Below are 19119 nucleotides of genomic sequence, written 5' to 3'. Positions count from 1 at the left end.
GTGAACTTAGCTCTTATGTGAACCTCTTGCATTTAAAATAGATTTAGATAGAACTCAGGTTTCTGTGAACTGATTTTCTTCAGAACAGAAGAGTTTTAATAACCCCTTAAATAAACTAAAAAGAATTTAACATAATTTTAGCTATATTCAGCTGTGCAGCTACATCTTGATTGGACTTATTGTTTGCCTAAGTATAATCACATGCTGATATTTTTTTCCTTCTCTATTTCTTTACAGTTAAGGATCAGTTACATTATTTTGATCAGCTTACACTTTAGATACACATCACGAGTTATTGTCCTCCTTCCCTAGATTCTATTTACAAGTCTGTTATTCAGAGGGGGAAAAACACAAAGAAATTCTGCTAATTCTGTGAAACATCAGTACATTACAATATAATAACGAAAGGCTATTATGTTTTAAATTGGCCTGTACACTCAAGCTCCCAAAAGAAATGGGTTGCTGAATTGATTATAATTTATGTGGAATTGACTGTACATGCATATTAAGTGATTTTCTACAAAATTACACAAAACTGAAACATCACCAAAGCAATGTTCCATTGAATGCAATTGTAACTAAATATTATAATCTTAAATAGAAACTTGTTTGATATGCATCATGTTCTGTAAAATCCAATCTTATTAAAATTAATCTTTAGAAACAGCGTGAATGTTTATGCTAAACAGATTTTGTAGAACTTGCTAGGAATGCAAAAAAAAAAAGTCCAAGGAATTTCAATTTCAAGAAAGTGTTTAGTGACAACACTTAAGAGTATTGTGTTTGCAGACAGTAACAGAGAATATGAGGTCTTTTCTTCCAGAAGCATGGTACCTTTTTTCCGTACCTCTAAAGAACCCTGCAGTGCGGCTTGCAGATGCACCCAGAATTTCATGGCCAGCTGCAGAATATTAGCCACACATATTGAGTAAAACTTATGAGAACGTTCATTCAGTTCCCACAATTTAACATACTGAAGATTCTGTAAAGTTAGCATTCAGTTTCTGTCCATTGAAAAAATCTTAATAGGAATAATTCCATTATCCTAAAACAGAAATTCAACAATACTTCAGCTCACTCCAAACCATCTGTTTACACTCATTTCTATCACAAATTTCTCAGTGATTTTCATTTTGCCCAAGCTGTTAGTTCTGCCTTTGCCAATATTAAATAACATCCCCCAATTGTGGTAATTCTTCTCAGTTACAGTGATAGAATAAATTTTCAGCAACAGAAGGGAAGGCTCAAGATAGCTGTATGTGTATCTGAAAGTAAGCTAAACCTACGTAAAAATCAAGCAGTACAGACAGACTACATTGTTTTAAAAACAGTTTTAAAAATTTATGATTTGCAATATATGCTATAAAATGTAAATACAGACATTTCTTCAATACAAGTTTACCATATAAGTAATGCTAGCTGTAGTCTCCACACATGAATTTATCTTCCCCACTTATTTTTTTTGTTTGTTTGAGTTTGTGTTGTTTTTTTTTTTTTGTTTTGGTTTGGTTTTGTTCTTATTTTGTTTTTTTTTTGGTTGGTTGGTTGGTTGGTTTTGTTTTATTTTGGTTTGGTTTTCTTTCTGTAGTGTTGTCACTATTTCATAGGGATATATTACATAAAAAGAAAAACAAATTAAAATATCAAGTAATAAGAAACTTATTAGACTATCTCATATGATCTTTTCCATGTTTTCAAAAACATCTCTTCCCTTTTAACTTCAGGAATACTGGAGCATGTTGTAGCAATTTTCAGTGTCATTAATGTACCTTTCTACAATATGTGGAGTGAAAACTGGACTCAAGGGAAGAAAGAGGAAAAAAATGCAGGTCTCTGAACAGGAATAGGTCTCTTAATGATTATTTAAAAGAGCAGATCATTGACCAAGTTTTATGCTGCAGCACCCTGAAACCTGCAGGTGATAATATCTGTGTTTGAATCTGATAAATACAGAAAGCTGTGCCCAGAAATATTTGGCTTTATAAGTAACTTTAAAATTAAAAAAAAATTAATGGATTTATAAAATAATCAAGTATGTTCTCCCATTCATGTTCCATCTACCATCTGTTGTCTATAGTAGTTTAAGGATTACAGAATTAGGCTGAAATGTTTGGCTGTATTCATTTAAATCTCTAATTCTTCATATGAAAGGATCCTTCATTCTTTCCTTTTTCAAATTACACTTAATTTGAAGAGGAATAAAATGTTTTTCAAAATACATTCTGAATTGTCAGATGAAGTAAGTACAGCTATTTCTTATGTAGATCACAGACCGACAAATGCAGCTGCAATGCAGAGTTTCTTAACACCGCCTTCCTAGTGTGTGTTTGATCTCAAAAGTACCACTTCTGAGGAAAGAGCTCACTCCATTTCTATAGACAATAAATTTTGACCATTCTACAGGTTTTCCTAAAATAGGTGGCTTTTTCTGTTGTGGTGGTTTAAGGAAAACATGACTGATAATGGATATATCAGCCTACATACAGAATAACTTAATTGGTTTCTGTGCTGTTATTTCATGCTTCAGCAACAGAACAAAGATATGGTTTAAAGGCATAGTTTTTGAAAAACTGTAGGAGAATTTGAGCCAGACACATCTAATGACTTTAAGAGATTTTAGCAGAGGAATAAATAGTGAGAAAATAGAGTAAATACTCAAAAATAATGGGATTGGGGAGGGAGGAAGGCTCAATGAAAAATCAGTTAAAAATTCCACTGTACGTCTAGTCATGAGTTGTAAATTGTAGTCAGAAACATTCTAATGGACTAAGGAATTGATGTGAAGTCTCTTGGTTATCAGCCTGCGTGGCCTATATTACCATGCTGCTTGCATTTCTTCAGGCCTAGATAACTAAACTTTTTAAAGATTTATATGTTTAGGTATCAACCTCAGCATTTTTTAGCTTCACTGCAGATATTTATGTGCTGGAAAGCCAAAAAATGAGGCAAAATATCTTTCCATTTACATGCAATTATAATTAACATAATCTGAGCAGCAGGAGGAAGGTACTTAGAAGACCTTAGGGATTTAATTTTTTTCCAAGTTATGGTAAATGATAGTCTGAACAAACACAATTTTAATTTTATTCCAATAGTTATCTGTTTGTGATTTATAAAAACTTAAACCCAGTTCCTACTTGCTTTAAAAGCAAAAGTGAGAAAATTATTTCTGTGGGTAGGATTCTGGTTTGCACCTGGGAAAAACTATTGTCTTTTACAAGTACTCTTCTAGTCTTAGCTAGACATGCTATTTTTTAATGAAAGAAACAAAATATAGGGCTTTTCTGTTTTTAATTATAAATATATCTTTCACTGTTTAAATCTTAGCAAATCTTAGAAGTCACTCTTAGTTTTCAAGGTAAAAAAAAAAAAAGACATTTAGTTTCAATGAAAAGAAAGAAATACAGAGGTGCACAGTTAGTGCATTCACAGTATCTAACAACACGGACATGATTTATTGATTGAGATAATATTCTTTATTAAATCAGCCATCATGAGGGAAAAATCAATTAAGCTTTCAAAAGCCTTTCTTCAGGTCTGAAAGAAAACTCTGAAAAAAGCAGCAGCTTGAAAAACTTTTATTACAGTTTGGTTAGATGTGCACCAATTAAGCTATCTACCAAATGCTCTTCAATACTTAGAAAAGTATTTGACCAAAGATCTTTGACAGATCATTCGTCTGTATTAATCTTTATTTTACACTGGCCCACAGTAGGCTGGGGGTTCACAAGAAGTTGAAAGGGGGCATAACTGGGACAGCTGACTTCAACTGATCAAAGGAAAATTCCATACCATTTCATACATAGCACCATGTGCATCAGTAAAAGCTGGGAAAAGAAGGAGAAAGTGAGGGATGTTCAGAGTGAGGGCATTTGTCTTTCCAAGTACCCTTTAATGTATGATGAAGCCCTGCTTTCCTGGCTGAGCATCTTTCTGCCACTTCCTGGAAGTAGTCACTGAGTTCCTTATTTTGCTTTGCTTGTATGGACAACTTTTTTTTTACCTTTTAAACTGTCTTTGTCTCAGCCCATGAGTTTTCCAATTTTCTGAGTCTCTCCCTCATCCTACTGTGGAAGGAATGAACAAGTGGCATCTCTAATAGCTGATGTGATAACTATATTTCTTCTATCTAGAAAACTTGTTTTGGGAGGTAAATGACATACATCGCAGAAATATGCAGAAAATCCCCAAGATGCCATCAGAATTTAAAGTCAGATTTGTTAAGCTCCAGTTACAGCTGTGTTCTCTCCCAGTTACTGATTCCTTCACATAAAAAAAAACTTAGTGTGACAACACTGTAAGAGGTGCTGGAAGATCAATCCATGCCAGGACACTAGGGAGAGAAAAGTAAAGTCAGAAAATGCTGAAACTTTGTGCCTTTTAGTTGTTTTCTACAGATACTGCAGTAGCGCCTTTTTCTCTATTATGAGTTTCATCAAATGATCACCAAATTGCAAATGAAGTGAGAAATAACACTATATTAAATAAAAAAATCTGTAAAAGTGAACATTAAAGGAGGGGAAGAGAAGAAGCAGTATTGAGCATATATTCACCAGATTTTCTAAGCACTGGTAGACCTAATTTGAATGGTTATTGTTGTCACATGTATCAGCCACCTTTTCCTAGGTTTCAGTAAATAGAAGAAAAGAAAAAATAGATATTTTTCCTTTATATTAAAGCTTGTTTGTGAAAGAAAGAAACAATTCAGCTTTCAGTTTCAGCTGAAGATTGCTAGGGTCAGTAATGTGTCAAACCAATTAGATATCATCAAATTAAAGTCTTCATCAAGCTTCATTCTTGACCAATGCAAACATTTCCTCACTTTACAATAACCTTTCTAGATTAAGAACTTTTTCATTTCCATCAGTTTGTTTAGCCACACTTGATTCTAATCTTTGCACAGTGAAATACTGTGGAAATAGCAACAGGAACATCCATTGATGATGAAAGCAGCAAAGAATTATTTTCAAGCAGGATGTTTAACAGAAACTCATAAGCTTCTTATACCTGTCAGAACTTTTCTGCAATCATTTCTCACTGGTAAATGTGGACCCTTTAACTTTTACATTTTATTGCTTATATTGCTTAATTAAAACCGTCCACTATGTTGCTTTAGGGATGAATCCTTATATTTTTTTCCAAGTAGCTTCAAATTTTTCACTTTACTTGAAAAGTTATAAGGATTTTATACATATTTGAAGTGCTTACAGCATGAAATTTTTCAGTCTCATGAGAGACCTGTTACTATATGTTAAAAGAGAAGACTAACAGTATTGATTGATGGGTTGGCTTTGCAAGCGAAGATTTGGGAAGGGGTTTACCCATGCTTACTACGAGCACGATGACCAAGAGCATGTGGGATAGGCAAATCTGGTTAGAAAAAAAAGCTGTTTAGGCATTCAGGATGTTTCTGAACAGGACTGTCATCTCCTGGGACAATCTTGAGCTACCAATATCCTGAACTGCCCGCATGCAAGGGTGGATCTGCAGCTTCCAATGCACCTTATCACCTCCTGTTTCATCCATTGCCTGTTGTTACAGTGCTTTGCAAGTGTGAGTAAATCCTTCTGGCCTGCGCAGTGGATTTTTAAGGTGAGGCCCAGCGTGCGTGGAACTGGCCCCACCCTTTACACCTGAGGTTTATCCGCCAGGGCCTAGCTAGATAGGACGGTGACAGCAAAGTCCTCAGGTCATAGGTTTGGTTAGAGTGTCCTTCTTAGATGGATGGCCTTACAAGGCTAGACGAGCTCCGTCTGCCTGGGTTTGAAGTTAGAGTTTTCCTTCTACTATGAGGATGGCTTTTCTTCGCTAACAAAGATTTGGGAATAGTAAACCTACTCAGTACGAGAGGAACTGCAGGTTCAGACCCCTGGTGCGTGCTCTTGGCTGAGGAGCCACTGGTGCAAGGCTACCATCTGTTGGCTTATGACTGAATGCCTCTAAGTCAGAATCCCACCTAGACGCTTGATGTTGTGCTGTTGCGACATTGGTTGCTAAAGATTGACCCAGGAGATGACAGTCTTGCACAGAATGTGTGGGTAAAGCCCTTCCCAAATCTTTGTTACTGAAGACAAGCCATCCTCACTAACAGTATAACCAGATACTATATTCCATTCCCATATATGTTGAGTTTATATATATAAAAATATATGTATTAAAACATATTATGGATTTTCAAAATGTAAATACTTATTTTCTAGTTTGTGTCATTCTTGATGTAAGAGAAAGCAACCACATAAAGCAAGATTGTAATGTATGACTCTTGCCAAAGCTTAGATATATTTTCACTTCAGAAAAATGTGGGCTTCTAGTCTGACATTGTTACTTTGCATGAAGTACTTGAAACAGATTTATAACATACTACTAGTTCATGGCATATAATAAATCCTCAACAGTAAGTGAATATTCATTAATTATACTGCCAGCAAACCTGTTCTAACATGGGCTCCTCTCTCCATGGGGCCATAGTTCCTAACAGGAGCCAGCTCCAGCCCAGGTTTCCCACAGGGTCACAACCTCCTTCAGGCATACCCATGCTCCACCATGGACCTCTATAGGCTGCAGGGGCACAGCCTGTCTCACCATGGGCTGCACCACGAGCTGCAAGGGAATCTCTGCTCTGGCACGTGCAGCACCTCCTCCTGTTCCTTTTTCACTGATCTTGGTGTCTGCAGAGCTGCTCTTCTCATACTTTCTCAGTCTTCTTTCCTGGCTGCTGTTGCGCAGCAGCTTCTTCCCCTTCCCAAATATGTTATCTCAGATGTGCTACCACTGTCTCTGATGAGTTCAGCCTTGGCCAGCATTGTGTCCCTCTTGTACCCAGGTGGCATTAGCTCTATAGGACATAGGGAAGCTTCTAGCAGTTCCTTAGAAAAGCCATGCCTCTAGTTCGCCTGCTACCAAAACCTTGCCACACAAACTCAATATGCTGTGAAATTAATGGAAGCAGAAAGTTGATACTAGCTTTTGTTTTTTTATGAAGACAGGTATTTGAGACTTTTGTCTTAGAACTTGACGTATATTTATCTGAGATCTACACCTGTTATAACAATATGCAAATTTAAAAAATATTGGTGCAATAGAGGTGATAATTTTTAAGCAATTGCTAGAACAAAAGAAATAAAATATTTTACAAATTTATTAAAAAATACTTAAAGACTGTTGTTAGCATAAAAATAGAGAAATACAATTTTCTCCTCAAAATGCTAATGCTATAGAATTATTACCCGAGTTTAGATCATATTACAGTATGCCACCTTCTTACCTGAAATCCTTTCTAAAAGTGATACATGGCATCTGAACCTTGTAATTGAAGTTTTTTAAGTTTGTTATTTTTTGGAGTCATGTGTGGGTCAGTGGTTTGGACACAATCATTTACAGTGCACACACAGTTAATCAGCTCATTAAATATGGAAAAGTCACTGTGAAAACTGAAATACAGGTCACCTGTATACAAAAAAAACCAAACATTTTGCCCTTCAGTACTAATGTAGCAGCTCTTCCTACATTTTGTGTCTACCATTCATGTACAGAAAGTTTAGTATCAGGCCTTAAAATGGTACTGAATGTAAAGTCTGTGTGTGTGTGTATATCTATAAAAATAATTGAATCCATTGTATTTATTTTTAAAGGTCCAGTGTATTTATTTTTAAATTACTCTAGATCATGGTTGAAAGAATAATTGATAATTTTAAAGAGAAATCGACACAGTTCAACAGAGTTCATAACAAATATCAATAGTATTTGTTTGCATTTTATCACTAGGATAAAGTATGAGGGCTTATGATACCTTCTGCCTTACTGTTCATTTATTAGCTTTTGAGGAAGCCAGTAATGGCCGCAAAAAAAGAAATATGCTCCTTTTTTTTTTTTTTTTAATGAAGAGCCTACTTCAGAGTAAAACCAAACAAAAAGAAACAGAAAAAAATCCAACCTTTGTCTTTAAAGTGGCCTAATTAGATGGACAAAAGGAATAAGATAGAGCAAAGGAGACATGTTGAACAGCCGAGGTGGATATGCCATAATCAGCAATCACAGAACAATATTTTTCTTTTTTTTTCATTCAGTTCAATTAAGTTAAAGCAGGAAGCAAATTCTACTGAATGTACTCAAATCCACATGGTATTTCTAGAATACCAGGTTGGAAGGAGCTTCAAGGATTATCTGGTCCTAAAATTTTCTGATTTGTCAAACCAAAGTACAAAAAAGCCTTAGAAGAAAGCTTATGTTTATCTGTCTAAGAGAGTCTTCTATGTATTTATATAAGCATGCATTTAAAATATAACTCTAGAAGCCTTATGTCCAATCTATACATAAGAAACTGTTGTTAATAACATTTATTCTAAAGATACTTCCTTTATCACAGTGTAACACTACTTTGTAGTAAGACTGCATTGCATCTGCCATCGAAACAGTCTTCAAACAGACTAAAGACAGTTCATCAAATAAAATACTAATTTCTGTTAGAGGCAGCTGAAGGAAGAGGAAAAAGACATCATTACTGCAAACATTTTAGTGAGATTTACTTTATTTCAATTTCTACCAGCTGTGATGTCCATGAACATCTAGGCCTGTAAAATTCCACATAAGAATAGTCCTCAATGCTTTTAAGTTAATTACTCACATGATAAAATTATATACAAGATAAAGGTTTTTTAAGATCAAAACTATACCTGTTGTTTCATTTTTGTTTCATAGTCTTCACGAAACATAACCTCCAGCTGGCTATGCGAAATGGAGCTTAAACTCCTTTTGACTCTATATCTGACCAGATTAGTTTGTTTTCATTTGGAATTTTGCAAATATTTTTCTTGCATGAAACATGGACAGTGATACTGACTGCACCCGCAGCAAGCTTGCCACAGACACCAAGCTGTGTGGTTCAAATGATATGCTGGAGGGAAGGGATGCCATCCAGAGGGACCCTGACACGCTTGAGAGGTGGGCCAATGCCAACTTCATGAAGTTCAACCAAGCAAAGTGCAAGGTCGTACACCTGGGTCAGAGCAATCCCAGGCACAGGTGCAGGTTGGGCAGAGAGGAGATTCAGAGCAGCCCTGCGGAGAATGACTTGAGGGTGCTATCTGATGAGAAAATGAACATGAGCCAGCAGCATGCGCTTGCAGCCAGAAAGCCAACCGTATCCTGGGCTGCATCAAAAGAAGCGTGATCAGCAGGTTGAGGGAGGTGATCCTGCCCCTCTACTCTGCTCTTGTGAGACCTCACCTGGAGTACTGTGTGCAGTTCTGGTGTCTTCAACATGAAAAGGACATGGAACTGTTGGAACAAGTCCAGAGGAAGGCCACGAGGATGATCAGGGGACTGGAGCACTTCCTGTATGAAGACAGGCTGAGAAAGTTGGGGCTGTTCATCCTGGAGAAGAGAAGGCTTTCCGATATCTGAAGGGGGCTATAGGGATGCTGGGGAGGGACTCTTCATTAGGGACTGTAGTGATAGGACAACGGGTAATGGGTTCAAACTTAAACAGGGGAAGTTTAGATTGGATGTAAGGAGGAAATTCTTTCCTGTTAGGGTGGTGAGGCACTAGAATGGGTTGCCCAGGGAGGTTGTGAATGCTCCATCTGTGGCAGTGTTCAAGGCCAGGTTGAGCAGTCTTGGGTGACATGGTTTAGTGTCATGGTCTTAGGTGACATGGCCCCTGTCCAAGACAGGGGGTTGGAACTAGGTGATCTTAAGGTCCTTTCTAACCCTAACCACTCTATGATTCTATGATTGTATAATTCTATGATTATATGATTCTATGATTCTGTGTTCTTGTTTATTTCTCCTCCCATCTTACTCCTACATTAATTTTACATTGGTGATCTTTCACTACAAAGAGAGGAGAAAATTTACATGAAATGGAAAGGAAAATGTCTAGTAGCTGAATCGTATTCTTTATCAATGTAACCAAATATCTAAGTGGATAGAAGTAGACTTGAATGTCAAGTATTTAGGAAGTGGACTTCTCTTACTCTGTCTTGTCCTCATACATACAAAGTTAATTTATTTTTGTGATGACGAAACAATTTTCCACAGGTTTTCCTTAAAAACTCAGTCTGTCTGCATATCTAAAGCCTCATGTTTTGCTTTTTTTTTTTTTTCTGCAGATTACCTCTGACTCTCTATTCTGTTATGAGGTAAAAAGCAATTTAGAAAACAGGCTGTCCTGGGTTCAGCAGTAGCAGTCATTTTTCTCCTTCTTGGTAGCTGGTGCAGTGCAGTGTTTTGACTTTCAGCTTGGGAACAGGGCTGATAGGTGATGTTTTGGTTTGGCCAAGGACTTTGTGATCCTCATGCTCTGCCAGGGAGGAGGGGAAGCCAGGAGGAAGCAGAGACAGGACACCTGACCCAAACTGACCAAAGAGGTATTCCATACCACAGCACGTCATGCCCAGGATGTAACTGGGAGTTACCCAGAAGGGCTGGGAGACTGCAGGGTTGGAGGAGGTATCGGTCAGAGCTTGGTCGGGCTTGGGGGGGGCGAGTTATCGGTCAGCTGGTGGTGAGATGATGTATTCTCTTCCCTTGTTATTTCCTTTATCATTATTATCATTGGTGGTAGCAGTAGTGATTTGTGTTATACCTTAGTTACTAAACAGTTCTTATCTCAACCCGTGGGAGTTGCATTCTTTTCGATTCTCCTCTCCGTCCCTCCGAGAGCAGGGGGAGGGCAAGAAAAGGGGGGTAAGTGAGCGAACGAATTACCTGACTGGGTTTAAACCACAACACAGGCTTTTGAGGATTTTTTTTTTTTTTCAAATCAAAGCTCACGTAATTCAAATTATGTAGATATATAAGCTGATGACTTGTATCATGCTTGACTTCAGTCAGTAGAGCTTTGCCAATTTACAGCCGATAAGGGCTTTGTTGGACACTCCCGTACTCTTCTTGCCTAGGAAATAACATCTAAACTTTTCTTCTTTCTCTGCAGTAGTATCAATAACATGTTCTACTTTCATGAATGCATAGATATATTTTTGAGTTGTAAATTTAATTTCTTTACAAATCCTACAAAATTAAAAATATGTTCAGTCATGAAACTACTTATGTCTTTGAAATGGATTTATTTTCCCTATTTTAAATGGAGGAGATGAAACTCAAGAAAGTGAACAACAGGCTCTGATCTAACCTCATTCCTCTCAGCATAATTCCATGTTGGCTATGATCAGCAGGAGGCAAAAGTGCAAATGAATAGGGTTGGGATTTTTTTCACTTTTAATTGTAAAAAGAATTTAGGATTGCAGAACTGAATATTCTGCCACTGAGAAAAAGATATCAAAAACAGATTAAATGAATTATAAGTAATTTTAAATGAGTTTGTCTTTTTCTATTGTCAGTTCAATCAGATTTTTTATAATTCCATGTACACACTTACTTAGAATGAACTTTATTCTCTCTCAGACTGTTTGATAACTTTGGACACAGCTAATATTATTTCTAATGTTAGGTTTGAATTAAAGTATCTTGCAAAATCATTACTAGTCTCTGAGAGAAGTAAACTAGATCTGCCCTACTTTTTCTACTTATGATTAAAACCATCAATCCATCTGATTAAATCTAATGTCTAAAAATTTAATTCTTACTGTCCCCCTTTCTCATTTCCTGCTTTGAGGACTTTTTTTCTTTTTTTTTTTTTAGGCAGTCAGTCTCTACAGCTTGGCCAGAATCAATCTGAGGACTAAGATCAGAACAAGCCCCATTAATTTAGGACTGTTTTGTAAACAACATGCTTTTCATTCTAGAGGAATACAAGAGAATCGTGCCAGTTGGTTTTTGCCATATGACTTGATAGGACTACTAGACTGGATGGTTCCTGGTTTTTCTCTGCTCTACAGCTCCCGGAGCTTTCCAGGGATTATTTTTTTTTTTTCTTTTTTTTTTAATTTCTTTTTTTTCCTGGGCCCACCTAAGCTTTGTTCCTGACTTGGTCTAAAAATGTTGAAGCACTCCTTTCTGCTCACCAGCTTTGATCAGACTTCAGAAGATGCTTTTCCTATAGTCTTTTTTTAACATTCTTTGGCCGTAGCATACTTCCTACCCAGATCACTGTTTGGAACATACTTTGGATTATCTGTCTTGTAGTCTTGGCTTGTTCTAATGAAAGTATCCAGAACAAGCCCTTGTACTAGTCTGATCCTCAACACTGAGTTTCATCTTCCAGTTGTTGCTTGCTTACAGACAACAGGTTGTTTTTCTGGTATTATTTTTTTACAGTTGTGCAGAACATAAAAATTAAGGGTTAAATGTTCCCTGAAACATGTCTGGGGTCTTTGTCACTACTGAAAACAATAAGAATAAAATGGTAATTTTTCTGACCATTCCGATACACAGATTTTGAAGATGGGAAAAAGGAAAGTCATAAAATGTGGGCTAGTTAAAACTGGGTAAACTGGTTAAGAATAACTTTCAAAATGTGCTGCCCAAGAATGATGCATATATATGATATTAATATTCTACTAGTCATTAAGTTGGAAGAATTTTAATATTACTATCAGACATAATTCTATAATAACAATTGCAAACCTAATAACACATGTTGGTTTAGTTACACTTCATAAAATAGCAAAGTAGAAAATAAAGTATTTTTCTAACTGAGGACAAGGGCTACTGTTGATCTCAGATGACTAAAGACATAATCCAAAATGTTTCTGAATTGTATAGAGGAATCTAGGATGAAGGGGAAGAAGCCCTTTGTTTCAAGAAAGGTTTCTGGTTTTTGATACATGAAAATATTAGGATTATCCGAACTTCATTGCGAATAGGTATCAGCAGACACTGAAAATAATAACAATTTTTTTGTGGTATCACCAAAAAGAAAGGTGTGTTTAAAGAATAAAAAACATAGAAATTAATAAGAAACTGGATGCTGTTTATAAGTGGTACTACATATAGCTACTTGAACTCTTTGTTCCAATTTACCTTATCAAAAATTATAGAATGTTATTATATTCCATAAGAATTGTTTTAAAAGAAATAGCTCAGAAATATAATTCAGTATATGAATTCAAGGAAAACAAAAAAATATGACAAAGAACTGATAAAAGCCTTATTTGTTGAGCTGACAGTTGCTTTGCATTCTGAAAGGGCTAAAGAGGATCTGTTTGTGATTTCCTTTCCTGAGGTGTAACAACAGTAATTTTAGAAGATGTAGTCAAACATTTTTTTTGTGACACTGCCATTTCTCCTTCATCTAATACTCTCAGAAACATTGCATAACCAATGTAAAAATTGTAGAATGGTTTGGGTTGGAAAGGACCTTAAAGATCACTTAGTTCCAATCCCCCTGACATGGGCAGGAGCACCTTCTACTACACCAGGCTGCTCAAAGCCCTGCCCAACCTGTCCCTGAAAAATTCCAGGGATGCGGTAGCCACAGCTTCTCTGCGCAAATTCTTCCAGTGTGTCACCCTCAGAGTGAAGATTTTTTTCTTAATGTCTAATATAAATTTCCCTTTTTTCAGCTTAAGGCCATTCCCCCTTGTCCTGTCACTACATGGCCTTGTGAAAAGTCCCTCGCCAGATTTCTTGTAGGCCCTGTTTTAGTTACTGGAAGCTGCTCTAAGGTATCCCTGGAGCCTTGTCTTTCACAGGCTGAGCAAGCCCAACTCAGTCTGTTTTCGCACATAAGGTGCTCCAGCCATCTGATGGTCTTTGTGGCCCTCCTTTAGACTTACTCTAACAGCTCCATGTTCCTCTTCTGTTGATTGGTGTTGTGGTTAAACCCAGCAGGCAACCCAGAACCATGTAGCCGCTCACTCACTGCCCTGCCCCCCACCCCTTTCCTCCCCTCACTCCCAGAGGGATGGGGAGGAGAATCAAAAGAATTTAACTTCCACGGGTTGAGAAAAGAGCAGTCCAGTAACTAAGGTATAACACAAACCACTACTGCTACCACCAATAATAATAATGATAAGGGAAATAACAAGGGAAGAGAATACAACTGCTCACCACCCGCTGACCGACACCCACCCTGACCTCCTCAGCTATCTAGCCCTTCCGGGTAACTGCCCCCAGTTTATATACTGGGCATGACATGCTGTGGTATGGAATACCTCTTTGGCTACTTTGGGTCAGGTGTCCTGCCTCTGCTTCCTCCTGGCTTCCCCTCCTCCCTGGCAGAGCATAAGACTCAGAAAGTCCTTGGTCAGACTAAACACTACTTAGCAACAACTGTAATCAGATCCCACATTTTTCAATATACTTCAGTAAGACTCTTGTCTTATATATATATATGTATACATATATATACATATACATCCACACACACACAAAGAGAGAGATACCATTCCTTAGTGCATGGACCATTCCCTGTAAAACTGCCAAGTTCATCCAGTCCATGATGTCGAGCTCCACCTCTTGTAACAGTCTTTCAGAGAAGGAAAGACACTGTGCAGTGCTGGATTTTTGCCTGCTGATGACACCGCAGAACTCGTCTGGTCACTGCTGAGCTCGTCTAGTTTTGTCATTCTTTATTGGAATGATGGTCAGGGAAGTGAGGGCCAGTCACTGATGACCTGAAGACATCTATTTAGTGCGCTATAAAAGTGCTACATAGCAGGCAACAGCATACAATTGAGTTCATTGGCTGTTTTCCCTTAAAATCAAACCCCCCTGAGGCACACACCAGACTTCCCCATCTTCCCACATTACCCATTAAGTATATCTGGGTCCCTAAGCAGAAGCAATCCCACAACAGAAGGATCCTCTGAGAGACCAGGCAAGGTGAACATCTGCTCAATTTCCTCTGTCTTGAAAGCAGCAGTACCAAAAGCCCATCTGTATCCTTTTGGGTCTCCTGCCTGGCAGAGCATGAGACTCAGAAAGTCTTCTGCCGAACTAAACATTTGAGCAGTAACTAAAAAATCGGTGTTAGCAGTGCTGTTCCCAAGCCGAAAGTCAAAACCACAACACTGCACAGGCTACTAAGAAGGACAAAAAAATGACTGCTACTGCTGAAGCCAGGACAAGCACAGTCAACTCTTGGGATCCTCCTGTCACTCCAGAAATATAAATGGGTTCCACCCCTTGACAGCTTAATGGCATCAGGGTACACTGTGCACTGGTATCTACTAGAGCCTTATACTTCTGTGGGACTGATGTGCCAGGCCATCTGATCCGCACAGTCCAGTAAATCCAATTGTCCCCTACCTCCACCTGGCTGGAGGCAGGGCTCCTCTAATGGTCATCACAACACTGGACAATCACATCTTGTAGAAAGGGATTAGTTTTCTTTATCACAGGAGCTGAAGTAAAATCAGCTCTTCCACTCCATCTGGGAACCTGCTCACCAGAGACTGAAGCCGCAGCTCTCATGGGATGATCAGCCTTGGCCCTTGCTCCCCTCTTCAATTCACTCACCCGTTCCTCCAAAGCTGAAGTAGGTTTTCCATCCCACTTTGTCATGTCTTCTCCGTGATCCCGCAGGTAAAACCATAGAGTGGCCTATGGCATATACCTCCTGTATCTTCTCTCTCGAACAACAGGACGCCTTTTGTTAATAGCTGAGATGTGTGTTGGTACATGTGAGGAGCTGGATAAATCAGATAGATCGTCTCTCAATTGTTTGAGGTCCTGGAACAGTTTTCTACAGCTGAAATGATAGAAGGGGTGAGATTGTCTTCAAACTCTCAGAGTTTATGAATCATTTCATCCACTGTTAGTGGTACTATGTCATTCCAGGTTATTGCTGCCAGTGTGTGGGCATATGATGACAGTGCATTCTGTGTAAGTTTTCGCCACATGGGTCGCCTACATTCAACTTCATCTGGATCTATGGTTATATCCCCGTTACTCGACTTCATATGATAGATCATCTCTACGATGGCTGATTCCCTCAAAGACTGTCTAAAGTAGTCCACTTGGCCGAACGACTCATAATGTTAGCATAAGAACTGACACATAACCACTGGAATGGTTCTATGAGGTGCTTTATTGCAGCACTGGGAAACCAGGGGCATGCGCCCAAATCTGGCTTCCCCCCCGTCACATTGTGTTCGCAATTTATGCATAAAAGTTTTGCAATTAATGTATATTCAACATGTGTTGCTACATTAACTAATACATATGTATCAAGGACTACTTCATTAATCCATTACGACATCAGCCTCTTCTGTGCTTGCGCAGCCCCCTCTGGTGGTCGTCCCGATGAAGCAAGGAGTCTTCCTCCCCTTTTCACCTTTCTGCTCTTTGGACAGGCCCCAGCCATTATGTGGACACCAGGATTCTCACTTCCTCACTTGGCTTGTCCTTTTATGTTGCAATGATTTCGCAAAGCTACCAATATTGCAGAGATGAAATTTTCTGCTGCTTAACATACATGGTTTCTATTTCTAGACAAAGTTTCCTTTTAAGCAATATAAAAATTATGAACATCTGTATTGTCAAGACGCACAGTTCCTTGTTCTAAACCACAAAGTCTTAGGCCAGACCTCCTGTGTTCTTCTCGTTGTTATGTTAGTTTCTACTGCTAAGGCTACCACAGCAAAGTTACAACATTCTTCTAATATACAGAAGTCTACTATTGATTTGAAAACTTTTCAAATATAGCCATTTCTATTGCTCTATATAATTATTTTAACGTAAAATTTCACTCTTTTTCTGACATTAACATTGTCCTTGTATGGAAACCTTTCTTTCACAGCTGCCAAGAGCCATCTCCAAAGACTGAGGGACTTCTCTCTTGCAAGTGCTTTGTCAATTCCCCCTTCTCTAGCAAGTGATCCCAGCTGCTTGGCTTCTGTACCTTCTAGTTTGTGACCATCAGCCCCATAGTCCCAGCATTGGAGCAACCAGGTGATGATGTGCTCCCTTGGTTGACGAGTAAAATCTTTTTGCATATTCCATAGCTTGGTTGAGGTCCAGGGTCAAGAAGTCACCTCTTCTTCCTCTGATTCACGTAATAATAACTTCTGGTCAGATGCTGCCTTGTGTAGCAAGTGCATTGTTTCTTCATCTTTCTCCGCTATACGAGTTGCTTTTTGTGCCTCTTTTTTGCTTTTCCCCTTGTGTACAGGGGCAACAGATACTGGCATGGATTGGTTCTCTGGTTTAGCTGCAGTAATGATCACTGTAGTTGGAGTGGCTGCAGTATCTGTTGTTTGGGTTGGTGCAACCACTGTGCTTGGGGTTTGAGTAGCACCAGCAGCTGCACTGCCTGTTGCTACTGGGGTTTGGGTAGCTGCTGCATTTGTTGCTGGGGTTGGTGTAGTTGATGTGCTTGGAATTGGATTAGCCGTGTTGTCTGCTGTACTCAGAGTTTGGGTAGCTGCTGTACTTGTCACTGGGGCTGGGGTAGCTGCAGTGCTTGAAGCTGGGGTAGCTGCACTGTTGTGGTTGGAGTTTGAGTAGCTGCTGTACTTGTCTTTGGAGTTGCTGTACTTGGAGTAGCTGCACTGTCTGGTGCTTTGCCATTAGATCCACAGACATTTTTTTCCCTTTGAAAGTGCTGGATATTTTTGAACAGGGCCCTGTAAGCATAAGCCAAGCTCCAGCACGTTGCCATGATTTGTCCCTCTCTGATATGACCAGAATGACATCACACTTCATTTAAGTGTTTTACTATTTTTTCTGGATTTTGCACTTGTTCACTGGTGAAATTCCAAAGCACTGGAGGGGCCCACTGACCTAGATACTTGCCCATAGTATCCCACACAACCTGCCACTCATGATTGTCCAGCCTTGGGGAAAACCTCTTGGTCCTCCTAGATCGTCATCTAACCCTAGACAAGACCCAAACCCGACTCTGCTTAATTTTGGGATCACATGAAATGGCCATATGTTAAACACACTCTCTATGTGTGCCAACATGATGATCCCCATCACAATCAGCAGGCAGGTCTCAAGGGTACCCAAAGGCCATTCAAAACCTTCAGAACTCTCAAATGATGCTGTAAATAGCCTGGTGGGGGAGCTGGGAATGTAAGGGATTGTCTCCTTCATAGGTTGACCACCTGAGGAGGGTGTAAGAAAGATGAATAATTGCTAAGCACTTCTACTATATACCTCTCAAAGTATAGAGGTGATGACCACATTGGGAACACAAGCCAGATCAGTTTCATGAGCAATGATTCTACTGTATTACAAGTCATTATCATAAAGTATACTGAAACAAGAACCTTAGCCCAAGCCCCCCCAGCTGATACATGGTAAAACAGCAAATACTGGCTATAAGCAAGGTACGACATGCTGAAACTGTGAGATCAAGAGCAACAACTGTGAGAGTGTCCTGGGTTCCGCAGTAGCAGTCATGTTTTTCCTTTGTGTTAACTGGTGCAGGGCTGTGTTTTGACTTCCAGCTTGAGAACAGTGTTGGTGAAGCCGATGTTTTCGGTTGTTGCTAAGTGATGTTTACCCTGACCAAGGACTCTGTGAGGCTCATGCTCTGCCAGGGAGGAGGGGAGGCTGTGAGGAAGCAGAGACGGGGCGCCTGACCCGGGCTAGCCGGGGAGGTATTCCATACCACAGCACGTCATGCCCGGGGTGAGGGGTAACTGGGAGTTACCCGGAAGGACAGGGGCTTCCGGGTGGAACTCGTTTTCTTGGCCGGTGGTATCGTATTCTCTTCCCTTGTTATTTTCCCTTATCATTGTTGTAGCTGATAGTAGCGGTGGTGATTTGTTGCTGGACTGTTTTTGTCTCAACCCGTAGGAGTTGCACTCTCTCGATCCTCCTCCCCGTTCCTCCGGGAGCGGGGAAGGGGAGAGCCCCGGTGCGGGGAGGCGGGGGGGGAGACGGACACGGACCTCGATTGTTGTCAGCTCGGCACCACTCACTGGGAGTGAGTGAACAAGCTACCTGACTGGGTTTAAACCACGACAGTTCGTTTTGGCGCCCAACGTGGGGCACGAGGGGTTGAGATAAGAACAGATCTGACTGGATTGATAGTCACTCGTCACAATGCTGATTTATTGGCTCTCAAGGTCGTTCCTCTTGATCTCACAGTTTCAGTATATCATATCTTACGTCCATCTAAGGACGTAAGACATGATATGGCTCTCTGACCCAGGACAGAGAGCCAATAAATCAGCATTGTGATGAGTGACTATGATATGCAGACAGACCCCACAACTCATTAAAGTTGTAAAGTAGGTATGCTTAATTCAGTGCTGAGGAGCATGG

The sequence above is a fragment of the Pezoporus occidentalis genome, unplaced genomic scaffold (assembly GCF_034315485.1).
Source record: "Pezoporus occidentalis ecotype Australia unplaced genomic scaffold, CSIRO_AGI_Poc_V1 ctg203, whole genome shotgun sequence".
Taxonomy (NCBI): domain Eukaryota; kingdom Metazoa; phylum Chordata; class Aves; order Psittaciformes; family Psittacidae; genus Pezoporus; species Pezoporus occidentalis.
The sequence above is the reverse complement of the archived record's forward strand: the minus strand, read 5'-3'. Positions refer to the sequence as shown.